The sequence below is a fragment of the Coenobita brevimanus genome, chromosome 60 (genome assembly GCF_032717465.1).
Source record: "Coenobita brevimanus isolate Jiangsu-jjx chromosome 60, ASM3271746v2, whole genome shotgun sequence".
Classification (NCBI taxonomy): Eukaryota; Metazoa; Arthropoda; class Malacostraca; order Decapoda; family Coenobitidae; genus Coenobita; species Coenobita brevimanus.
In genome coordinates this window covers 33,345,296-33,372,387 of record NC_137013.1, presented here as the reverse complement: position 1 = coordinate 33,372,387, position 27,092 = coordinate 33,345,296, and the positions used below count along the sequence as shown (strand labels likewise).

Here is a 27,092-nt window from a genome sequence, read left to right as displayed (position 1 = left end):
ATAGGGAGGACTGGATGCGACAGACCTGGTGAAAGACGAGACTACATGTGTTGCGGTCGTGGTAGTGATGGCCTGCACCCTAGAAGACGAAGAAGGCACCATCATGGACCTCTGTCAAGTGGAGGAGGAAGCGCACCAGGATGAGGACTACAGGCTCCTCCATGAGTGCATGAGCACCGGGTACTGGGCCGATCAGAAGGACGAGGAGCTGATAGAACTCAGCCCATACTACAGGATGAGGAGGCACCTGTCACGCCAGGGAGACACTGTCATGTACACCAGGGACGAGGGGCACCTGCAACTTGTAATACCCACAGCCCTTCACAGCGCAGTCCTAGCCAACCTCCATGCAGGTCACCAGGGCAAGGACTCCATGCTCAGGCACACTAGGCAATGTGTGTAATGGCCCGGCATAGATGCTGAGGAGGAGCAGAAGAGGAGACACTGTCAGGTATGCAAAATCAATGTCCCATCACAACCAGTGGAAAACTTGCTGCCCACACCCCTGCCCGAGTACCCCTTTCAGAAAACAGTGGCTGACCTGTCCCAACTGGAGGGGGAAGAGTACATTACTTATGCAGACAGGTTAACTGGCTGGCTGGAGGTGGAGCATCTGCCCAGGGGCACCAGCTCACGGCTCATAACAGCCTTTCGTAAGTGGTTCTAAAGGTTCAGTATCCCGGAGATCCTGTCTTGTGATGGGGGTATGAACCTCGCGAGTGGGTAAATGAGGGCATTCCTATCCATGTGGTGTGTGCAGCTGAGGGTGTCGTCGGCCCACTACCCACAGTCCAACAGCCGAGCAGAGGCTGCAGTCAAGTCCGCCAAGAGGCTGCTGAGGAACAACACTGGCCTGGGAAGCTCCCTGGACTTGAATGCAGCTGCCAGGGCCATATTGCAGTCCTCAGCACCCTACCACATGACAATAATGCATCCCCAGCCCAGCTGCTGATGAGACATCAGCTGAGAGACTCCATACCCACTGCCAAAGAACACTACAGGATCAGCAAGTAGTGGGCTGGGATGCTGAGAAGCAGGGAGCAGGCCATGGCCCACACTGGGGATGCAGCAGCCATGAGATTTAACCAGACGACACACAACCTCACCCCTCTCAACCCAAGCCAGCTGGTGCGCCTACAGAACCAGGAGATAGGGCACTGGGACTGTGTAGGGGTTACTGTTGACACACCAGCCCCAAGGCAATATCTGGTCAGGCTGGACGGCAGTGGGCGAGCCTCCCTCTTGAATCGTCGTCACCTACGCCCCTACAACGGGAACAGACACCCACCATGCATCTTGAGGGTGGTCCCCAGCAGGAAGGTAACTGCAGAGGGGAGGCCCCTCAGCCTCCTCCTCCCCTGGAGAGGCCGTGGCAAGCTAGTCACACCCCAAGACACCTAGAAAACTATGTACCACGACACCGCAGTGTTTTGTACCCCTAGGCATGTTAAGGTGTTTTGTAATGTGTATAACCTTGTTGCACTTGTACCATGATACCAGAGCAATGGTTGCTCCAGCAAATGTAAATGAAGTCCTTATTGTTGTAGCTCGGGGTACTCTCCATCCACTCACTCAATGTTGTGCTGCTTTGGGTGTCTACCCTTTCCTCTCTTCCATCCTTCCTCTTCTGTCTTTCTTTCCCTCATTCTTTCCTCTTTCTTCTGCCAATGAGTGACTTTACACTCCCTCTTCTGTCTTTCTTTCCTTCATTCTTTCCTCATCCTTCTGCTTATGGGTGACTAACCTGAGTGACAAGCCAAATGGTTTCCTGTACACCAAGAAACCATTCACTATGCCAGGTGGTAACCACATAACCAAATTATGGCACCTGGTGGATTAGTGGGTAATTAAGGTCCTCCAATCAGATTGACCCTGTGTAGGTTTATGTTCAAGGGGTGGTTGGAGTTTATTGCTCACATAATGCCAATCAGGGATGGGTAAGGCTGGTCACTCTCATCTTAAATGTCAGGACCAACTTGCCTAACCCTAGGTTCTGATGGTCCTCATGGGGCGACATAGGATTGGATGATGAATGAATGGATGTAGCAATTATGCCATTCTGAAGTCAGCATATATATAACATGTAAATTTTGCCAGCACTGTGTCTGGCCTAGTTGTAAGTTATGATGAGTGTCGTATCTGTCCATCGTTTTGTTACTACAGTGACATCCCTTGTCCTTGACCAATATGCTTTGTATTAACACTGCAGGAAGTGAGGAATTCACTGCAATGGGGAGGGAGTGTTGGAGTTTGTGCTTGTGCAAGAACTCATCCCGCAAAGCGGAGCTCCCATGCGCACCACCAGCCTGCACCTAGGACTTGGTGGGCAGTCTGATTCAGGTTGCCCTAGAAACAGGAAGTGCCCTTGCCTGTACTTATTAGAATAAATCTCAAGCCGGCCTCACTGTTCCCATCTCCCTCCTGGTTCTCACCCCAACACAGAGGAACACAGAAGGCTAGGGAAATATGAGAGAAATAAGTCAAGGCCCCTGAAAGTAACCTTCCAGAGTAAGAACACTGGAGGAAAAACTAAAATATGCCAAGAAGCTCATGGAAAAAGAGGAATTTAAAAAAGTATGGATAAAAAAAATGCCTAACTAAAGAGGAATTGGGAATACTAAAGGAGAAGAGGGAGGAAGCAAAAACAAAGAACGAGGAAAAGTCAGAAGAGAAGATTGAATGTTTTTTACAAAGTAATTGGATTGCACGTACCAAAGTGGTACAGTAATCCCTCGTTATACAATTCCTCTTTATACGATATTTCACTTATACGATGTTGACATTTTAGTATCCTGTGAGCGCTATACGACGGGAACGATTCACTACAATGATGGATCATCCGTGGCTCAGTGACCAGTGAATGTGCGAACGCAACACAAATGTCCCCACACGGTCGGCACTGGACAACACACACTCGTCCACCGGTCCAGCTTCATCATCCAGCACTGCCCAGCCAGCCAGCCAGTTTTGATAGTGATGAGTGAGGGGTGTGAGGCCCTTATTGTCCCTTAGCCTCAGAGTCAGGACAATTCACTGTCAAGTCAGTTCACCATCAGGACGATTCCCCGTCATTTATTTACGTATCAGTTTATTTAGCAGTACTGTACACTAATTTTTTAATTATATGAGTTATAAAAGTGATGGTGGTTTAATGTTTTTATAAGAAATGTAAAATATGGCATCAAATAATGGGTATTAACTGAAAAAATTTAATACATTGAAACATGAATCAGGCGATTTACGATCTTTCCTTCATCATTTAACGTAAGGCTACATACGAGACATGGGCATTTATATAAATCCCTAATGACCTTAAGTGAACGATTGACATACTTTGGAATTACACAAATAATCTTCATATTACGTCCTTATAAAGGTTTCGGGACAATGCGCCGTCAAGTCAATTCACCATCACAACAATAACAAAACAATTTGCCGTCAGGAAAATTCCCCGTCACTTATTTACATATCTGTTTATTTAACATACGCTAGTTTTTGAGTACTTGTACCTCTTCAGAGTCGTTTTAAAATATACCCAGGATGTTGTAGTACCAAAGGATATTAATGAAGACAGCTATGGGTGATGCTAGAATATAATTCAAAGTCAACTACAGCGAGGTAGAACCAAGTTAATTATTCTCTAAAAGTGCAACTTATGATATCCAAAGCCTACGCTACTGAATGAAATTAGACTTTGATAGGTCCTCCTGAAAATTAGTTACTGAAGTATTAATTAATCAATAATAAGTATGTTTATAGAATGACAGGTAATAGTCCTGATGGGTAATCGTCCATATTTTGACGGCGAATTGTCTGACGACGAACTGTCTCGGAACCACATCAACAACCCTACTTGCTTCAGTAAAGGTAAGAACTACTGTTTACTGTAGTTTTCATATTTTTCCTCTTTATTCATTATTAATGTGTTACTTTAAAAGTTTATTCCATCATCCATCTTCCAATCCTACGTTGCCCCATGAGGAGCGTACGAGCCCAGGGCTAGGGAGTTGGTCCTGACATTTAAGATGAGAGTGACCAGCCTCACTCATCCCTGATTGGCATTACATGAGCAATAAACCCCAACCATCCCTTGGATATAAACCTTCACTGGCTCAATCCAATTGGAGCACAATAATTACCCACTAAACCACCAGGCACCAAAATTTGGTTATATGGTTACCACCCAGCATAGTAAATGGTTTCCTGGTGTACAAGAAACCATTTGGCTTGTCACTTGGTGTAGAGTCACCCACAGGCAGAAGGAAGAGGAAAGAATGAAGGAATGAAAGACAGAAGACGGAGTGCAAAGTCACCCGTAGGCAGAAAGACGAGGAAAGAATGAAGGAACGAAAGACAGAAGAAGATGGAAGGAAAGAAGGATGAAGGAGAGGACAGGGCAGATACCCAAGAGCAGCACTACATTGAGTGAGTGGATGGTGAGCGTCCCCAAAGTTTAAACAGAAGGAAATTTCATGTACAGTAATCACTCTAATATCCGGACGCCCAATAACCGAACATCCCCACTAACCGAACCTTATCGTCCTGGGATCAAACATTCCCAAAATGGTCTGAAAATCCAAAAAAATTGGAAAAAAAAATCGATTTTTTGCCGTCCGTAATTTGAACTTGCCGCGCGCGCCGCGTGAGAGCATTGTTTTGGTTCGTCATTCCTCCGATGTCCGATAGAGCGCCGCTGCATCCTCCCCACTTCCCGCCTGTCTCTCACCGCGACAAGACCTACGCTCTTCGCCATGGCTGCCCACGTGCTCGCTTTTGTGGTGGTGCCGTACTTGCTGCAAGGCCTCCTGCTGCTCTCTGCCCTACTCTTAGTGTGTGTGATGATGGCCCCGCCTCCTGAGAAAAGGAAGAGAGTGGTGTTGACTCTGGAGAAGAAACGGGAGATATTGGAGAAGGTTGATGCGGGTTGGTCTTCCTCTCGCATTCTCCGCGAGTTCAACCTGGCCCGGTCGACTTTGTTCGATATCAAGCGTTCCCGAGACAAGCTAATGCAGTACACGGCTGACTTCTCGTCGAGAAGCAAACGCAACGTGGAGAGGAAGGTTATGTTTACCCCCAAGTATGCAGAGATCGACCGCTCCACGTTGATTTGGTATCGACAGCAACGTGCAGCTGGTGTGATGGTACGTGGAACGGAGCTGAAGGCTGCTGCTGAGAAGTTTGCAAGGCTTCACGACGCCCTAGACTTCAAGGCATCCGAGGGTTGGCTCTTCGCGTTCAAGTTGCGACATGGCCTTACTAACCGTAAAGCACATGGCGAAGCATTGGACGCTAACGAGGATGGAGTGGACGAGTTTCGGCACAAGGTGAAAGGCTTGATCGACAGGGAGGGCCTCACTCTCGGTCAAGTCTATAACGCTGACGAAACTGGCCTATTCTATCGCTCGGTGCCAACGAACACTCTCGCCGATGAGACGGAGAAGCGTGTACCTGGCCGCAAGCTTTCTAAGGAACGGATATCTGCTTTGTGTTGTGCCAATGCTAACGGCATGCACCGGCTTAAGCCCGTTATTGTTGGCCGTGCAAAGCAGCCTCGGTGCCTTCGTGGGGTGATGGATGTCCTTCCTGTCGTATGGTACCATTCTTTGAAAGCATGGTTCACAGCTGTGATTTTCAAAGACTGGTTTCACCATCACTTCGTCAAGGAGGTCATACATTACCAGACGAAGACACTGGGAATTCCTCGCGACCAGGTAAAGGCTCTCCTTCTCCTCGACAATGCACCTGCCCACCCGTGCGACAAGGACTTGGTTGCTGAGAATGGCCGTATTAGGTGCATGTTTCTGCCACCTAATACGACTGCTCTCATTCAACCAATGGACCAAGGAGTGATCGTGGCAACAAAGCGCCTGTACCGTCGGAAGTTCCTGGACGAGGTGATGGTGGTTCTCGAGGACGAGGACGAGCGCAGGGAAGGACGTGACACTCGAGGCAAGCGGACTTTGGAAAACCTTCGCCGCTACAACATCAAGTCTGCGCTGTACAACTGGGCTAGTGCATGGAAGGAAGTCCCTGTGAAAACTCTTGAAAATGGTTGGTCTCGTCTGCTTCTCGGAACAGATGTGGAGTACGATTTCCTAGGGTTTGACGTGGATGACTTCCATGCACGGCTACGTACGCACGGCGACGATGTTGATGTGGACAATGTTCGTGAGTGGTTGGACGACGACGAGGGCGATCCTGGGTATCAGACGTTGTCTGATATCGAGATCGCGTCTTCGGTTGCTGGTGTCAGTCCCGAACTTGAAGATTCCGATGACGAAGGCGATGATGATGCAGACTCCGCCCAGCAGGACACTACTCCAGCCATCCCCAAGCTGAGCGCACTCCGGGAACATCTAGAGTTCGTCCTAGACTACCTGGAACACCCGGACTGCGACAGGGAGATGGGGCCCTTGGGACTCGTGGAGGAAGTGCGTGCTTTCCGGCAGCGCATCATCAATCGCCAGAATCGTCGGTCCTTGCGTCAGTCAACGATTGACAGTTTTTTCAGGCCCGTGACCCCCGCTGTGCCAAGCCCTGGTTCCACTCCGTTGCCTCCCCAAGACAGGCCCTCATGCTCCGAGCCACAGCCCAGCACATCAGCTACAGTGGAGTCACTGCTCGACGTGAGTTTGCGGCTGTCTTCAGAGTCTTCTGTAGTCGGTACGCCATCACCACTACCCACCGATGCACCCCTTGGATGCCTGCCAGTGATACTCTCGGGCTCTGACAGTGAATAAACAGCAAGAACTTCTCCACTAGACCACACGGGAATTTTGAGTGTTGTGCAGTGAAAAAAACGGTGTGTTGTGTTAAGGTTTTCAAGTTGGGAGAAAAGACTAAGTAGAAAAGAAATTTAACGTAACTAACCTTCTTTGTTTTGGCTTTGGAAACTTAAAAAAACTTGGGAAAAGTTAATGTGCAACACTTAAATTTAATGGAACATTATTTGGACTAAAGTGAACACTGTGAAAAGAACGGACTTCTGTGTGTTATTGACTAAGTTCAGTGCAAGACTTCAGGAAGAGTGTAGTGCAAGTGCTTCAGGAAATCGTTCTTACTGTCAGAGTCCGAGAGGAGGCGGTTATTCATCGAGGTGGCCAGGGACTTGCTGTAAGTAGCCAAAATGTTTCATGTTGTACTATTTCCCATACTATATTTACCAGAATGTTTCATATTGTATTTTTTCCCATACTATACTTACCTGAAAGTGTCATACTGTACTTCTTTCCATACTAAACTTACCTCATGCATGTGCAGTAGGAATGTGTTTTTCAGAGTTCGGTTAGGTTCGGTTAGGTTAGGTTCGGTTAGAGTCCATAAGTACCAGAATGTTTATTAATGTATGAACATACTTCTAAACCCACATTTTATGTTTCTATTGCATTTATTTCAGTCATTTATGTGCCTTATTGGTGTGATTTGGGTGTTAAATAGGTGCTATGCATGTCCGGAGGGAGTTGTATAGGTGTTTCTCTGTGTTAGGGTCCGTAAGTACAAGTCCATAAGCTGGGGCCCAATATCCGGACAAAACCAATATCCGAACCTACAGATGGCTCTATTGATCCGGATATTGGAGGGGTTACTGTATGTGAGTGCTAACGTGTGTGTATGTGAGAGTTTAGGCAGGTCTGGGAACGTATCCCCACTGACTCCATGTTATGATGGGCCCACTATATGATGGATCGCTATACGATAGGGTTTTCAGGAATGGAACCCCATCGTATAACGAGGGGTTACTGTAATGAATAATCTTCCTAATGAATGCAAAAGAAAATAAAAAAGAAAAGGAATTACCATATTGTATCATTTATTTATTCGATGCTCATTTACTCACAGACATATAAACATTTCAGCAATGATTATAGAATATTGTAGAGCATTTATCAGCAATCCATTTTGTAAAGAAATGACACTTCTAGCTTTACTAGAAATATTTTTATGGCATACGGAACAACAATAGTCGTTCATCATGCCTGGCCTCTCTGAGTGAACTGTTTCCTATCATTTCATTCTCGCCTGCCCAGACCTCACGCTCCCCACATTCCTTGCTCAGTGACTTGTGCGGCATCGAAAAATAATTATAACCATTTCATTCCCCTGCCCTAAGTTTTAACTGTATTGTTATGAAACATGAAACTGAAACATGTTACAAGTGAATAAATGATCTTCCTAATGAATGAAAAAAAAAAATAAATAAAGGATATAAAACACCATACTTTATCATTCACACACTATTTTTTTCACAACAATTTGTTGTTGTGAGAAAAATACGGTGTGTGAGTACTGTATATATGTCAATAAATGAATACATTACTGAATGATAAAGTATGGAGTTTTATATCCTTTATTTATTTATATTTTTTTCATCCATTAGGAAGATCATTTATTCATTTGTAACATGTATCAGCTTCATAACAATACAGCTAAAAATTAGGGCAGGGGAATGAAATGATTGTAATCATTTTTTGATGCTGCACAAATCACTGGGTGAGAAATGTGGGAAGCGTGAGGTCTGGGCAGGCGAGAATGAAATGATAGGAAACAGTTCACTCGGAGCGGCCAGACGTGATGAACGACTATTGTTATTCTGTATGCCATAAAAAATTTTCTAGTACTGTATAGCTAGAAATGTCATTTCTTTACGAAATGCTCTACAATATTCTATAATCATTGCCGAAATGTTTATATGTCTGTGAGTAAATGAGCACTGAATAATTATCTAAGTGAATGATACAATATGGTAGTTCCTTCTTTGAGGGGGATTTTTTTTCATTCATTAGGAAGATCAAACAACAAATTGTTGTGGGAAAAAAAAAAAAAAAAAAAAAAAAAAAAAAAAAAAAAAAGAGCAAATTATATGGTTGGACTCAACCTATATCAAAAGAGTGTAAGCGGTTCATTTCACTTGGACGAATCCTGAATCAAAAGAGTGCAAGCGGTTGGATTTCACTTGGACAAATCCTGTGTCGAAAGAGTGTGAGCATTTGGATTCTTCACCGGGCCCCCGTGTATGAAAGGGTTAACTGGAGATTTCAATGTAAATATAAATTGGAATAATCTAGAAGTAAGAAGACATGAAAACTGTTGGGATCAAAAGCTTCTGGATCTTGTGCAGGAGTTTTTCCTAACACAGCACATAAAGGAAAACACCAGAAAATGAGGACTTAATGATCCATCAGTACTAGATCTTATATTTACTAGGCAAGAAAATGATACTGACAACATAATGTATCACCCTCCATTTGGCAAAAGCGACCATGCAATATTAAATTGCAACTTCAGGATTGCATATGACATCACACAGGTACCAATAATGAGCTACACAGAGAGTCTAAACTTCAAAAAGGGCAACTACCATCACCTGAAGAAGTATTTCTTAGAAACAGATTGGGAAAAGGAGCGTAGACGACAAGATTTAAATGTTATATATAAAAAATTACGTGCTTTTTATGAAATAGGAGTCCAAAATTACATCCCTCAGCACAAAGAAACAAATGAAAATAAAGGAATGGTTTAATAAAAAATGTAAAAAATTAAAAGAAAAAAAGAGATTTCCTGTGTAATAGATACAGAAGACACAATAGTGAGAAGGCATACAACAACTATGAACAGGCAAGAAATGATTATACAAGGATAAGGAGGGTGACCCAAAGACAGTTTGAGAAAGACATTATAAATAAAAGTAGTGATCAACCTACTTTACCGCTACATCTGAAGCAAAACCAAAGTTAAAATACAGTCCATTATGGAAGAGGCGATTATCTAAACACAAGAGAAAGATATAAAAATTTCCAATCAGTTTCTACAAAAGAAAATAATTTTGAAAGAGATGATATGGAATATGCATACCCACACATAATACAAGATATACAAATATCAGAAAAAGACGAAGGGGAGCTGCGAGGCTTGGTTGATGAGTTTGGGAGAGTTTGTAAGAAACGGAATCTAGAGGTGAATGTAGGGAAGTAAAGTTATGGTCTTCGAGAGAAGTGAAGTCAGTGAATGTGCAGTGAGGTTGGATGAGGAGGAAATGGAAAATGTGGGTGCGTTCAAGTACTTGGGTAGTGTGATGAGTAAGGATGGAAGTTTAGAGGATGAAGTGCTTGAAAGGGTACAACAAGGTTGCTGGTTCCTTGAAAGCAGTGATAAGAAACAGGGAAGTGAGCATGGAAGTGAAAAAGTTACTACATAACAGTATTGTGATACCAATTCTAATGTATGGAAGTGAAGCTTGGACCTAGTTGGAGGGACACAAGTCAAGAGTGAGAGCAGTGGAAATGAGTTATTTAAAAGGAGCATGTAAAGTCATATGGAGAGACAGACTGACAAATGAGGAAGTGAAGGAGCGTTGTGGTGTGGATGTGGATGTGATAGGAAGTGTTAGGAGAAACACACTGAGGTGGTTTGGCCATGTGCAGGGGATGAAGAGTGAGACACTAATGCGGAGAGTGTATGTGAATGAGGTGGAGGGGGGGGAGGGGGAGGCCAAGGATGAGATGGAGGGATGGACTGGAGAGGTGTATGAGAGAGGGGGGTGTGAGCTGGGAGCAGGGCAGTGAAATGGTGGAGGACAGAGCGACGCGGAGGCAATTTGTTTCTGGCCATCCCTTGCAGGATTGAGGCATCTGACAATAGATAGATAGATAGACAGAAAAAGAGGTACAGGAGGAGTCAAGTAAATTTGAAAAAGGAAAGACATTTGGGTCATTGCATCGTGAGAAACGTTACATTCAGAGACAAGTTACTGATCTACTCTTACTTGTATTTTCTTATGTAGCAATATAAATAAATGCCATTTGCAAGGTATACTACCAATACCTCACACTACATTATGGCATAATTAGATTATTCACATGTTTTAATTCTGATTTTATATAGACTTTTAAAAGTGGCATGAGAAATGTTACCGCGATGCCACCCCACTTTTTACTTTGCATGAGTATTTCAATAATCTGTGAATTTACTAGTTCAATCAAAAAGTGCTTTATATCAGTAATATGTCAATGTATGAGGATCATAACCATACCCAGCAAATTCTATTTGTCCTAAGAATTTTGCTACTGTTAGGGAAAATGTGACCGTGAGACATGTTACAGGAAAAGTGAGAAACGTTACTTGTGCGAATTTTGTTTTTCATATATTTACAAAATCATCTCTTATGAAGGTTACAGTAACTGTAAGTTTCACAAAACAATGTAAATCATGTATTAATGAGAAACACATGATAAATTAACCAAAACATGATTCTAGTAAAGCAGGGTTGGGGGTGATGCAGTGGAAAAGAACAATGTAATTTTGAATATTATGAACATAGACTATCTTATAACATGTAGGTAACCCTACTGCCAGTAATCGATGTGAAAGTTACATGATAAGCTTACCTGTATATCACACCAGTGATATAAACAACACAAAAATTAAAGATCAACTACTTGCTTATCAAAGATGGAAAATTCATCCTTTTAGAAATTTAGACTAACTGATTGAGGAAGGAAAGTTTACCCCTTCAAATGTGTGTGTTACTCTTGACGAAGGAGTTGGCAATACCTGCACAACCATATCCTCTGAGATCTCGTCTCCGTCCGGGTTGTCAGAAAAATGAAACTGGCTATCACCCACTCTGTCAGTGCCTCTCTTTCTTAAATAATTAACTTCGAATATGGCTGGCTCCGGAACAAATTCTAACACTGCAACATAATGCTTCGACAACTTCTTGGTAGTGTAATGAACTAGTACATAGCTACCTGGGGATGGTTTTTGTGTTGCCTCATTATCAGTACTGCAGTACTCTGTGACTCAGGTTGGGACATGAATGACTCTGACATTTCTGCAAGAGATGGTGTACTTTCCCTATCACTGATAGTACTGGAGCCAGATTGTGGGTCATAGCCAGTCTCCTGAAGATAGCACTGCTTAAAAGGTGATTGGTCGGCAGTCAAATAACACAATGCTACTTTATGGTGGCCAAGAGGTTTTACTGACCTGCACTGCTGAATGGATTTTGCTGCCTTACAGTTTTTCCAGATCTCTACATATTTTGACTTCTCAGTGTTTATATATTCAGTAGACACATACATTAGTTCAGTTTTATCTGTTATTTGTTCAGCCTCCTCAGAAAATTCTACAGCAGACCTTACTGTACAGCAACCTTGCAAAACTCACCTGTAGACATTCCATTTTAGTAAAGACCCAATCCCATCATGAGGGCCCTTGCCATGATAATTTTCTTGAAAGTTCCATTCAGCAGTGCAGTTGTGGAGGTCTTTGTAAAAGGTTAGAGCTGCCACAGAATACCTATTCTTGAAGTGAGCTGCTGCCCCATCAGTCCACAATGATACATGTGTAAAATGAATAGCAGCAGAATTCAAATAATCAAAAATAGCAATATTAAACACCTGAACTTCATGGCTAGAGTGTGAGGCTGTATTTGAAATTACTGCTGATGGCTTTGTGGCAATCTCTCCATCTTTGACATAATGAACAATTGCAGTGTAGTCACAGATTTATTTTTTGTTCAAAGGTGTGCATGAGAAACATTACATCAGTTTCCAGTAACGTTCCTCACAGTGGGCATGTAACCATATTGCTTACCAGGGTTTGTTTCAAAGTATCCCAACATTACATTATTAAGGCCTTGGGATGCCTATTTATAATATACAGTTATGTCAGTATTCTCCAGTTTGTTAGCTGTGTATGGGGAAAATGGGGACAAAACGTGAGACACGTTACTCCTGAAAAACTTCCATTTAAAGGTCATGCTACATTCTGACCACAACATATATGGAAACAACTGTAGGGTCAATCACAACTCAAGTAGATGGACTTTCAATAAAACACAATGTCAGCATTCCAAACAACAACCTACTCTGGTCAATGATGTTATGAAAATTGCTAAATTCAGCATTGATTTTTCTTTGGTGACATAATATGAAATATGACAATTTTTAAGCAGCTCCCTTAGTTGACAGTTTAGGCTCTTTTTCTCTTCAGATTCATAAAATTCAATGATTAAGCTTTAAAATGATATATAATTTATATACTTTTTAAGCAATTCTGATTTTGACACAAAAGATTGACATCTTCGTGGAGTGGCCCATAAGGTCCTGATGAAATTTCAGGTTGGGTGCTACATGAATGTGCAGAAGAGTTAAGTACACCAATATATTTAATATTCAACGAATCCTTAAGTCAAGGTAACCTAGCTGCTACCCGGTATTTGGAAGAAAGGAAACATTGTTCCCCTATTCAAGAATGTGAATTGACAGAATCCACTCAACTACCAACCAGTCACACTAACCAGTGTTGTAAAAAAAGCTGATAAGAAATGTTTGGGTAAACCATCTAGAAGAACACAGTATGATAACAGAAAGGCAGTTCGGTTTCAGAAAGGGAAAATCATGTGTTACAACTCTATTTAGTTACTATGATAGAGTTACAGAAACATTACATAAGAGAGAAGGATGGTTGGACATTATCTATTTAGATTTTTTAGATTTCAAGAAAGCATTTGACAGAGTACTATACCAAAGATTTTTATGGAAACTGTACCATCAAGGAGGAATCCAAGGCAATCTGTACTGTTGGATGAAGGATTTTCTCAGGAAAAGGAAAATGAGAATAGTATCAATGGGAAATTACTCATCATGGAGGGAAGTGACTAGCAGAGTTCCACAGGGTTCAGTGCTGGCACCAATTATGCTTTTAGTATACTGTACTTAATATAAATGACATAGACAGTAACAATGGAAATGGAAGCTATCTGAATATGTTCGCTGATGATGCAAAAATACAAAGGAAAATAACTAACACAAATTCTTGCAGAGACCCACAAGAAGAATTAAATAAGCTTCATGAATGGAGCAATACATGGCAAATGGCATTTAATGCTGTCATGTAATTAAGTTTGGTAAAAGTAATTAAAAAAAGCAGATTGGGATTATAGGTTAGGAAGTTCAACCCTACACATATCAGAAAGGGAGAAGGACCTAGGAGTGATTATTAATAACAAACTATCTCCAGCTGACATCAGTGAGATGGTATGTAACATGTATACAATGCTTGCTAATACGAGAATAGCATTCACATACATAAATGAAGACATGCTGAAAAAGGTCATAACACCATTCATCAGACCAACCCTGGAGTTTGCATCTGTAGTCTGGAATCCTCATTTCCAAAAACACATAGATAAGACTCAAAAAGTACAAACAGCAGTTACAAGATGGGTACCATGCTTAACCCCTTAAGTCCTAAAAGCATCAATTGATGCGATTTGAGTTTTATGGCAAAATGCCTAATCGCATCAACTGAACACGGCCTGTAAAAAACTGCGGAGCGCTTGCTCCACCCTGATTATGACGTACATGGCTTCAGGCCAATGAGAATTCGCCCCTGATGTGGCGTGAGGGGGGATCGAACCAACTCGGGCGGTGGGGGGGCACCCCCCTCTCGGCTGCCTCCATGCCACTCTCTACTCCACTCCCTCACGCCCTCCTTGTCCCCCATCACTCTCCAACCCTTCCACGCAACTGCATCTCTCCTCCCACAACAACCTGCGTCCCTTCCCACCCCTCTCTTGCCCCTCCTCCCTTCCAACTAGCCTCGTCCCCCCCCCCAAACCCCACCCCATCTCTCCCTCCTTGTCCCTCACTACCCTTCCAACCCCCAGCAGGCCCCAGAGTGTCAGGCCTGATGTACGTACCTGTTTCATATTATTTCTACTTCTTCCCAAATTTTTACACCTCACTCTCTTCATTTCTCACTTCGTACCTACCAGTTTCTGTATGTACGTAGTTGGAGAATGCTGTATGTTGTACTACATACAACGCATCTTTTTTTTTTTTTCAATCTCTCTACCTGCCCAGATTAGCACCTCTGAGTAGTGTCCGTCTGTGTTAGTTTTCGAAAGACTATGAGGCCTTGTAGGGCCTCCCCCCACCTGTTTCATCTCCCCACACATACAAGCACACCAGTTTTCATGGCTGGTGTGGTAAATTCCAATGAAATGGAGAGTTTCTACAAGGGAATTTGGTTGTTGCTGAAACTGTAATGATAAGTGTGATGAAGTGTAATGATAATGTGGTAACTGTAATGGTGTGATAAGAATGTAACGATAAGTTGGGACAGTAAAACGAGAAATCGGAAACAAATTATTGCTTTTTTTTCCCCTTCCTTTTGCATGCTTTTATAGTATCATTCAACTTTATTTTGATGTCCTTGATGGTTATAAACATATATATGCAACTGTGTTAGTTTTGGAATGACTTTGAGGCCTTGTAGGGCTACTCCCTACACCTGTTTTATCTCCCCACACATACATACACACCTATTTTTATGGTTGGTATGACAAATCCCACTGAAATGGAGGGTTTGCACAAGAGAATATGGTTGTTGCCAAAATTTTTCTCCCCAAAACACCAAGGCCTTGTAGGCCTACTCCCCACACTAGTTATCTCCTCACACTTACAAACAAACCTGTTTTCATGGTAGGTGTTGCAGAACACACTGAAGTGCTTCCTTTTCATGTGAAAAGCTGGTTATTTCCAACCCCCATACCTATAGGCCTACTCTCCACAGCCTACTTTATCTCCCCACAGTCTAGCAATCTCCCCACACCTACATATACCTGTTTTCATGGTTGGTGTGACACAACACTTTGAAATGACCTGTTTCAATAAGAAAAATAGGTAGTTATAAAAATTTTCATGTTTTTGATTGTTTTTGAGGGGTAACTATTATAAACTTTTTTTTAACACGCAATTGTACAGTAACCATTAGGCCTACGGGGGTACGAATTGTGTTGTCAGGTGTGTAAATTCTTCCTCTTTAGCCAGAACACAGTCAATTTACCCTTGGTGAAAGTCGCCAAAACACCCCCGAATTGCAGCTGTGGGAGGTACCCTGCCTGAAACAATCACGGTCTTAAGGGGTTAAGGGATCTAAGTCACAAAGACCAGAAAACATGAATCTACCAACACTACAGGAGAAAAGGAAATAAGGAGACATGATTATGCTATATAAATGCATATCAGGGAAAGAGAAAATAGACACAAATGAATACAGTACATAACCTATGGGGAAGCATCAGCAAAATGACACTGCAAGAAAAACTACATAAAAAGAGAGGCGATAAAGACGTAAGGAAATTCAGTTTCCCAAATAGGGCAACTGATTAGTGGAATGCACAACCGAATGAATTAGTGTGTGCCAAAACTATTTGTAAGTTTAAGAATATGTATGATAATGGTTTAATGCACAGACAGTACGAGCTTGACTTATTCCTGTAAAGATACAATTCGGTAAGAAAAACTAGGTAAGAACACACACACACACACATGTACACACACACACACAGGTCATTGACAGAGATGGAGCTCTTCCTGGAACATGGGGAAATAATCGCTGAATTAGCCACAAAAAGAAGACCAGCCTTTTTGTGATTATGTTAAGGAGTGCGTGAGTGGTGGTCCCGTCAGACAGTAGTTAAAAAATCGTGGTTTTGGTCATAAAAACAACAAGATATAATGAAAATAGAAAGTCTCCACATGGTTGATTCATGGCGCAAAGGGACGGTGCAATGTTTACAAGTGGCGAGAAAGAGTTCGAGGGCTTCTCTGAAGAGGAGGTGAGAAATGGAAGTATTAAGTTGAACCAAACAAGAATAGCAGGTGTAGAGAAAACAGCAGAGAGGAATGTCCAGGAGATAAAAAAAGGTCCATCCATCCATCCATTGCCAGACGCCATGTATCCCAAACGGGGTGGTCAAGGGCTTAGAGTTAATTGTTTTACAGGGAGGGGCACTAATCCTCCACCAACCCCACTTGACACGTAGGGATGCCAACAGTATCTGGTATGGGCAGTAATTATAGTGTTACAGGAACGGACCATAGAGCAGGAAAACAAGATCAAAAGTCTGCAAAATAAACTGGAAAAAATTTGTACATGTGGTGACGAACAAGAAAGAGATGTTACTGAATCAAAAGTGAGCAATGAATCAGCCTCAAATGAAATAAAACAGCTTAAGAGGGAGAATAAAAGGTTGGAAGAAGAAAGAGACAGGGTGAAAAGCAAGCTAGATGAGTACGAATCCAAATCAAGAATACACGATGAGCACATTAAAGAAATCAAGGAGCAACATAAGGGGTGGAAGAAAATTCAGGAAGAGGGAAATGTAAATTTGAAAGAGATTATAGAACAACAGAGAAAGGATAAGGTGGAGAAAGAAGTGGTTAGGGTGCTGAGAAGTAGAGAATCTTTAGTTAGGGATGTAGCAGTTAAGAAACAATGTGTAATAATTTCAGGAGTTAAAGAAAAATGTATGACAATAAGATCAGAAAGAGAAAGAGAAGAACTGAGTAAGGTTAAAGAAATAATATCAGTATTCATGGGGGAAAACAATGAAGCTCAAGAAGAGACTGAAGAGGTGTTTAGGTTAGGAAAATATGAGGAAGGAGAGGCAAGGCCATTGAAGGTAAAGTTTGTCTCAGGCAACAGTAAACGAAATTATCAGTAGAACATGGAAATTATCAGACACGGAAGGGTTAAAAAATGTTTGGATAAGGAGAGATGCAAATGAGGAAGAAAGAGCTAAAATAAAGGAGTTAGTAAAGGAAGCACAAGTAAACAACGAGCAGAGAACTGAGGAAGAGAAGACAGTGTTTTATTGGAGACTCAAGGATCAGAAATTAAGGAAGTGGTACTGGCGGAGAGGAGGAGAAAAGAGGGTATAAAAAACATCAAAAATAATTGGAAGGTGGCATATATTAATGCTGATGGTTTAATATCGGCAAGGCTAGAAATCAACGATTTTTTTAGGGTACATGAACCTGATGTTATGTGCTTTGTAGAGACCAAATTAAGAGAAGATATTGATGTTCATATGGGAGATGGTAAATACAAACTGTGGAGAAGAGACAGAAAAGAAAAAACGGGAGAAGCAGTGATGACAGCAATGAAGAACAACATGAATGTAGATACCGTGGAAATGGGAGAAGGCAGGGCCGAAGTGATAAATATGAAATTTGAAACTGGAGAGAATAACAAGAGAGATATGGCAGTAGTGTATGTTCCCCATAAGACAAGAGCGTGGAGTGATGATGAATACCAGGAAATGTTGTTTGACATGGCTAGTTATTTACCGAAATTGACTGAGAAAAGCAACAACATAATTTTAATGGGTGACTTCAATTGTAAAGAGGTGAACTGGGAGGAATGGGACTCAGGAGGCAGCGAAGATTCGTGGGGCACTATATTATTAAACAGAACAATGAACAATGTGATGACGCAATGGGTGAAAGAAGAGACACGGTACCGAGGTGAGGACACACCAACAAGACTAGACTTACTGTTTACCAAAGAACCTGATGTAATAGAATCATTGGAATATCTGTGTCCTATTGGAAAAAGTGATCATGTGGTCATTGAATTCCAGAAGATAACAGGGAACGTGGAGCCAAGAGACGAGCTTTATAGGCAGGGAAGGTACAACTCTGGGAAAGCAAACTTAACAGGTTTGAGAAAATTTTTTGAAATTACAGAATACTCCCCCAGTATCCCTGCTTGTCGTACGAGGCAACTAAAAGGGTTGGTGGTGGGTTAGTGCCCCACCCCATAAAAAGAACTAACTAAAAAAGCAAATAAAGCACCTCGGACCCAGACGGACCATACGTTGACGACTAAGGAATGGACAAAGAACATTCTTAGGGTGGGAACGTGGAATGTGAGAGGAGTGAATGATGAAGTGAACGAGAGAGAGATTGTTCAGGTGCTTGAGGATGCAAAAGTGGATATATATGGATTGACTGAAACTAAATGGAAGGTGAAAGGGTGAGAGAATGGGAATATGGTTTAGGTATATGTGCGGGAGTCAATGAGAATGAGAGGGCAAGAGAGGGAGTATGTCTGATGATAAGCAAAAAGTGGAAGGAGAATATAAGAGAGTATGGAAGAGTGGGTGCAAGGATTGTATGGGTGAGGATGAAAGTAGGTATACAAGCGTGGGCAATTGTATGTGTGTATGCCCCGACAGAGGATCGAGTGGAAAGAGTGAAAGATGAGTTTTGGGCGAGAGTAGAAACGTGTATGGACAAGTTTGAGAGGAGCGAGAGAGTGCTGTCGATTGGAGACATGAATGGCAAAGTTGGGAATGTACGAGTGGATGGAGTGGTTGGTCAGTGGGGTGTGCCAGCTGACGTAGATGGGAACGGAATTGCTTTGATGGACATCTGTGCTTGTAAGGGGTTGGCAATAGCCAACACCTACTTTCGACATAAGATCATCCACCGGCATACATGGGGAGTAATGAGGAGGATGGATGGTGAACTTGTTGAACGAAAGGCAATGATAGACTACGTGTGTGTGGATGAGCGAAAGAGAAAACAAGTGTTGGATGCAAGAGTGTGGAGAGGGTGGGGGAATGGAGTCTCAGACCATCACTTAGTGATGGCCAAGGTAGAGCTGCAAAGAAAGTGGTTGAGGAGATGAAGGGGAAGACAGGAGGAAGCAGCTCCTGTGAGAAGAGTGGAGAAATTGCAAGATAGTGAGAAAATGATAGAGTATAAGAGCATAGTGGAAGAAAGATTGGGAAGGTATGAGCTAGAGCAGATGGAAGAGGTGGAAGACGTATGTAAGATATTCATGGAAGAGATAGGCGCAGCGTGTGAGGCGGTTTGCGGAGTGAGGAGGAGATGCAAGGGTGTGCAAGGGACAGCATGGTGGAATGATGAGGTGAAACGAGCTGTGGAACAAAAGAAGAAGGCACATAGTGAATGGTTAGCGAGTAGAGGTAGAGGAGAAGATGAGAGAGAGAAGAGAGAGGTATATGTGTGCAGGAGAAGGGAGGTTAAGAGACTGGTGAAGGAGAGTAAGAAGAAAGTGGATGAAGAGTTTGGGAGGAATCTGAGTGTGAAATGGAGGGAGAGTAAGAAATTGTTTTGGAAGGAGGTAAAGAAAGTAGGGCAGCATGAAAGGGGAAATAGTAGGGGAGTGAAATATAGGAATAATAGATTGTTGGTGGAAAAGAGAGAGAAATTGAGGAGATGGAAGGAGCACTTTGAGGATTTGTTGAATGTAGAGAGTGAGAGCAGTGCGAGTATAAGTGGTTGGGGAATGGCTGGGAGAAGAAGAGATGAGAGGAGGCAGGAAGAGATCAGTAGGGCGGAAGTAATGGAAGCGATGAAGAAGATTAAGTTGGGAAAGGCCCCAGGAATTGATGAAGTGTGTGGTGAAATGCTTAGGTATGGGGGTGAGATTGTTGTGGAGTGGATATGGAAGTTGTGTAGATTAGCTTGGGAAGAGGGAAGGGTTCCAGAGGACTGGAAATCAGGTATAATTATTCCTTTATACAAAGGAAAAAGGGAGAGAAAAGGATGTGGTAACCATAGGGGTATTTGCCTTCTTAGTGTGACTGGTGAAATATATGGTAGAATACTCATTGGTAGGGTTAGGCATATGACAAAGGAGCTAGTTGGAGAAGCACAAGGGGGATTTTGGAAGGGAAAAGGGTGTGTAGATCAGATATTTGTTCTAAGATGTTTAGTGGAGAAGTATCTAGAGATGGGAAGGAAAGTGTATGCTGCCTTCATGGACTTGGAGAATGCTTATGACAGAATAGATAGGCAAGGTATGTGGAAGGTATTAAGAATATATGGAGTGGAGGGGAAATTGTTGAGTGCTGTGAAGAGTATCTACGAGGGAGCTTGGGCTACAGTGCGAGTGGATGGTGAGCTGAGTGAGTTCTTTGATCTCAATGTGGGACTGAAACAGGGTTGTGTGATGTCTCCATGGCTGTTTAATATATACATGGATGGGGTTATAAAGGAGGTGCAGGGTAGGGCAGTGGATGTGGGGGTGGCTCTAATGAATGAGGGTGAGATTTGGAAGCTTCCGGTGTTGCTGTTTGCTGATGATACAGTACTGTTGAGTGAAGATGAATGGGAGTTGCAAGGTTTGGTGAATGAATTTGGGACAGTGTGTAGGAGGAGGAATCTGAAAGTTAATGTAAACAAATGTAAAGTTATCGTGTTTGAGAGGAATGAAGTCACAGAGTGTGCAGTGAGGTTGGATGGTGAGGATATGGAGAATGTGAGTGCATTCAAGTACTTGGGTAGTGTGATGAGTAAGGATGGAACTTTGGGGGATGAAGTGCGTGAAAGGGTACAGCAGGGAAGGAAGGTTGTTGGTACACTGAAAGCAGTGATGAGAAATAGGGAGGTGAGTATGGAAGTTAAGAAGTCACTGCATGATAGTATTGTGATCCCTACCCTGACATATGGAAGCGAGGCATGGACCTTGCAAGAGGGGAACAAGTCAAGAGTGAGATCAGTGGAAATGAGTTACTTGACAGGGGCATGTGGAGTGACGTGGAGGGACAGGTTGATGAATGAAGAAGTGAAGGAACGCTGTGGGGTGGATGTGGATGTGGTTGAGAAGATTAGGAGAAATACACTGAGGTGGTTTGGACATGTGAAGAAAATGGAGAATGAGACTGACTAAGAGGGTGTATGTAGGTGAGGTGGAGGGAGGGAGAGGGAGAGGTAGACTGAGGATGAGGTGGAGGGATGGAGTTGAGAAGTATATGAGGGAGGGGGAGGTGAGTTGGGGGGAGGGTAGTCAAATGGTGGGTGACAGAGCGTCTTGGAGGCGTTTTGTCTGCGGCCACCCTTTGCAGGATTAGGGCGTCGGGCTATAGATAGATACATAGATAGAAAGGAGAAAATTCAGAGAATCAAGAGAGATACAAAGGAAGTGGAATATTCTTCTAGGCTTCTATACTGTAATTCAGGAGTGGAAAAATTTGTACCAAGAGCAAGGGGGAAAAAGGAGTTGTTTAAGAGAAGGTGTATGATAGCCAAAAAAAGGAGAGAGACACGGCATGGAACAACTTGAGAAAGAGAGGTAACAATAGAACAAAGGAAGAATGCAAAAGAACTAGAAATGAATGCACAAGAATATGTAGAGAGGAAGAAAGGAATTTTGAAAAAAAGTATAATAGACAAATGTAAGAAAGAACCCAAACTGTTTTACAGATTTGTCAATGGCAAATTGAAACAAAAGGAGAGAATCACCAGACTGAAAGTAGAAGGAGAGGTCTACAAAGATGCGGCAATACAAGCAGAAATAATGAACAAATGTTTCCAACCAGTTTTCACAAATGAAAAGGAGTTTGTGGAAGGGGAGGGAGTGACTAGAAATGTAGTGATAAAAGATATAAAAGTGGAAGTACAGGAAGTGTATAAATTACTGGAAACTCAAGATGTAAGGAAAGCCCCAGGACCTGATGGAATCTCTAACTGGGTACTGAAGGAATGCAGAGAACAACTTGCAGATAAGATTCACAGTTTAACTGTGTGTTCTCTGGATGAGGGGAAAGTGCCTCAAGAATGGAAGAGGGCAAATGTGGTACCAATTTATATGCAGTGAACAACTGGCAGATAAGATTCACAGTTTAACTGTGTGTTCTCTGGATGAGGGGAAAGTGCCTCAAGAATGGAAGAGGGCAAATGTGGTACCAATTTATATGCAGAGAACAACTGGCAGATAAGATTCACAGTCCAATTGTGTGTTCTCTGGAAGAGGGGAAAGTGCCTCAAGAATGGAAGAGGGCAAATGTAGTACCAATTTATAAGAGGGGAAACTAGCAAGAATCCCTGAATTATAGACCAGTGTCCCTAACCAGCATGGCTGCAAAATTGTGTGAGAGAATCCTGAAAGAGAGATGGATAAAATATCTCGAAGAGATGAATATTCTGGCTGAAAATCAGTTTGGATTCAGAAGTGGAGGGTCATGTGTTTCTTAAGTGTTGAGCTTTTAGTCAAAAGCAACTGAAGTGCTACAGGAGAGAGAGACGGTTGGGTGAACTGTGTGTATTTAGATTTGGAGAAGGTCTTTGACAAGGTACCCCATAAAAGACTAGTGTGGAAACTAGAGAATATAGGAGGACTGAGTGGGAACCTTCTGGAATGGATGAGAGACTTTTTGAGAGACAGACAAATGAGGACAGCAATGAAGGGTAGGATGTCTGGATGGGAAGGATAGGATGTCTGGATGGAGGGAAGTAACAAGTGGAGTCCCACAGGGCTCGGTGTTGGCACCAGTAATGTTCCTGATTTATGTAAATGATATGGTAGATACAGTGAACAGTTATGCAAGTCTGTTTGCTGATAATGCAAAGATCTTGAGGAAGGTAGAGGTTGAGAAGGATTGTAAAATGCTGCAGGAGGATCTGGATAGGATACATGACTGGAGCTGGATGTGGGAAATGAAATTCAACACAAAGAAATGTGAAATATTGGAAATGGGTAAAAGTACCAAGAGGCCATCACTGAATTATTTGACAGGTAATGAACCAATCACAGAAGCGAGAGAAAAGACAGATTTGGAAGTGCTGGTCCAGGATAGTTTGTCACTTGAAAATCATATTAACAAGACTGTTGAGACGTACAAACTCTTGACTAACATTAGAGTAGCATTTCATTATATGGATGAGGAGATGATGAAAAAATTGATAGTGGCCATGATCCGTCCCAGGTTAGAATATGCAGCAGTAGTGTGGTCCCCAAACAAAAAGAAAGATATAAACCCCCCCTGGGGGTAGGGTTTTTTTTCAAGAATACTCCCCCAGTATCCCTGCTTGTCGTAAAAGGCGACTAAAAGGGTTGGTGGAGTGTTAGTGCCCCTCCCCGGAAAACAACTAACTAAAAAAACAAACAATAAGCCTCGGACAAGGACTGACCAAACGATGACGACCAAGGACCGGACAAAGGACATGGTTATCGGAACGTGGAATGTAAGGGGAGCGAATGATGAGGTGAAAGAGAGACAGATTGTCCAGGTGCTTGAGGGTGCGAAAGTGGATGTATGTGGAATAACTGAAACAAAATGGATAGGAGAAAGTGTGAGAGAATGGGAGTATGGATGGGGTATATGTGCAGGAGTAGGTGAGAATGAGAGGGTAAAGGAAGGAGTATGTATAGTTGTGAGTAAAAGATGGAAGAAGAGCATAAGACAGTATGGATCAGTTGGGTCAAGGATTGTCTGGGTAAAGTTGAAAGTTGGAATACAAATGTGGGCGATTGTGTGTGTGTATGCGCCAACGCAAAATCGTGCTAGGAGAGTGAGAGAAGAGTTCTGGACAAATGTAGAAGTGTGCATGGAAAAGTTTGGAAGGAATGAGAAAGTGTTTTTGATCGGTGATATGAATGGTAAAGTTGGGAATGTGAAGGTGGATGGAATAGTTGGTGAGTGGGGTGTGCCTGCTGAGACAGATGAGAATGGAAGTGCATTAGTGGACATTTGTGCTGGGAGGGGGTTGGTAATAGCCAATACCCTCTTCAGGCATAAAATGATCCACAGGTATACATGGCGAGTGATGAGAAGGGTGGGTGGTGAACTGAATGAAAAGAAGGCAATGATTGATTATGTGTGTGTGGATGACAGCATGGGAAGATGTGTAATGGATGCAAGAGTTTATAGAGGCTGGGGGAGTGGACTTTCTGACCACTACTTGGTGGTGGTCAGAATTAGAATGCAAGTAAGATGGAGGAACAGAAGAAGGGAAAGACGAAAGGAAGTAGTTGCAAGGAGAGTGGAAAGGTTACAAGAGGATGAGAAAAAGGCAGAGTATAAGAGAGAAGTGGAGGAACGATTGGGCAAATATGAATTGGAGCAGATGGGAGACGTGGAAGGTGTGTGTAGGATATTTACAGAAGAAATATGTGCAGCATGTGATGTGGTGTGTGGAAGGAAGAGAAGACGGAGGGGGGTGCAAGGAACAGCATGGTGGACTGAAGAGGTGAGACAGGCTGTGGCACAAAAGAAGAAAGCATACAATGAATGGATGAGAAAAAGGGGCATGGAAGAAGTTGAGAGGCGGAAGAGAGAGTTATATGTAGAGAGAAAGAAAGAGGTGAAAAGATTAGTAAGAGAGAGTAAGAAGAGAGTGGATGAGGAATTTGGAAGGAATTTGAGTGTAAAGTGGAGGGACTGTAAGAAAATGTTCTGGAAAGAGGTGAAAAGAGTAAGACAGGGTGGAAGTGAAGTTAGCAGGGGAGTGAAAGATAAAAATGGTAGATTACTAGTGTAGAAGGGAGAAAAAGTGAGCAGATGGAGAGAACACCTTATGGAATTTTTGAACATAGAGGATGGAAGTAATGCGAGTATAAGTGGCTGGAGAATGGCTCGGAGAAGGAGGGAGGTGAGAAGACAGGAGGAGAGAAGTTGTGGAAGCAATGAAGAAAGTTAAATCAGGGAAAGCCCCAGGAATTGATGGAGTGTGTGGTGAAATGCTGAAGCATGGGGGAGAGATAGTAGTAGAATGGATGTGGAAGATGTGCAGATTGGCCTGGGAGGAAGGTAGAGTCCCGGAGGATTGGAAGTCAGGTATAAGTATTCCCTTGTACAAAGGAAAAGGGGAAAAAGAAGTGTGTGGTAATCATAGGGGCAAGTGTCTTCTTAGTATAATAGGAAAAGTGTCATGTAGGATACTTATTGACAGAGTTAGTGAAAGAACAGAGAAATTAGTTGGAGAAGAACAGGGAGGCTTTAGGAAGGGAAGAGGTTGTGTAGATCAGATATTCATTCTTAGATCTTTAGTGGAAAAGTTTCTAGAGAAGGGAAAGAAGTTGTATGCGGCTTTCGTGGATTTGGAGAAAGCATATGACAGGGTGGATAGACAAGGATTGTGGAAAGTGTTAAGAATATATGGAGTAGATGGGAAGTTGTTGAATGCTGTGAAGAGTATGTACGATGGTGCGAAGGCTGTAGTGCGTGTGGATGGTGAACTAAGTGAGTTTTTCTCTTTGAAAGTTGGGTTGAAACAGGGATGTGTCACGTCTCCATGGTTGTTCAATCTGTACATGGTTGGGGTTATAAAAGAGGTACAAGGTAGGGTAGTGGATGTTGGAGTGGCCCTGGTGAGAGAGGATAGTGTTTGGAAACTCCCTGTACTGTTTTTGCAGATGATACTGTGTTGTTGAGTGAAGACGAAGGGGAGCTGCAAGGCTTGGTGGATGAGTTTGGGAGAGTGTGTAAGAAATGGAATCTAAAGGTGAATGTAGGGAAGAGTAAAGTGATGGTCTTTGAGAGAGGTGAAGTCAGTGAATGTACAGCGAGGTTGGATGGTGAGGAATTGGAAAATGTGAGTACGTTTAAGTACTTGGGTAGTGTGATGAGTAAGGATGGAGGTTTGGAGGGTGAAGTGCTTGAAAGGGTACAGCAGGGAAGAAAGGTTGCTGGTTCTTTGAAAGCAGTGATAAGAAACAGGGAAGTGAGCATGGAAGTGAAAAAGTTACTACATGACAGTATTGTGATACCAGCTCTAACGTATGGAAGTGAAGCTTGGACGTTGTTGGAAGGACACAAGTCAAAAGTGAGAGCAGTGGAAATGAGTTATTTAAGAGGAGCCTGTGGAGTCACATGGAGAGACAGGCTGACGAATGAGGATATAAAGGAGCGTTGTGGTGTGGATGTGGATGTGATAGGAAGCGTTATGAGGAACGAACTGAGGTGGTTTGGCCATGTGGAGAGGATAGAGGGTGAAAGACTGACGAAGAGAGTGTATGTGAGTGAGGTGGAGGGGGGAAGAGGGAGGAGGAGGCCGAGGATGAGATGGAGGGATGGGGTGGAGAGGTATATGAGAGAGGGGGGTGTGAGTTGGGAGCAGGGCAGTGAAGTGGCGGGGGACAGGACGACTTGGAGGCGATTTGTTTGTGGCCACCCCAAACGGGATTGAGGCGTCTGGCAATAGATAGATAGATAGACAAAGAACAGCAACCAAGATGGTCCCCAGTGTGGCAGATCTGTCGTACAAAGAGAGGCTGGAAATGCTGGATTTACCTTTCTTAGAGGAAAGGAGAAAGAGGGGCAACATGATTGCAGTGTTCAGGACCATTATGGAAGTGGATAAAACTGACAGAGAAGATCTGTTTGTATGGGATAAAAGAGTAACAAGAGGACACAGAATGAAATTGAAGAAGCCAAGCTGCTTGAAGGATATCAAGATATATAGTTTTCCTTATAGATGTATAGACCTGTCGAATAGCCTGGACAAAGAGATCATCCAGTCTAAAAACTTAAACGAGTTTAATGCTAA

General features: G+C 42.8%; 1 protein-coding gene across 1 annotated transcript in view; it reads right to left on the bottom strand.

The window, feature by feature from the left end:
• The window catches only part of Piezo (piezo type mechanosensitive ion channel component), a 1,050,432-nt gene that overhangs the window by 82,749 nt on the left and 940,591 nt on the right, over window positions 1-27,092 (bottom strand). The window lies entirely within an intron of this gene.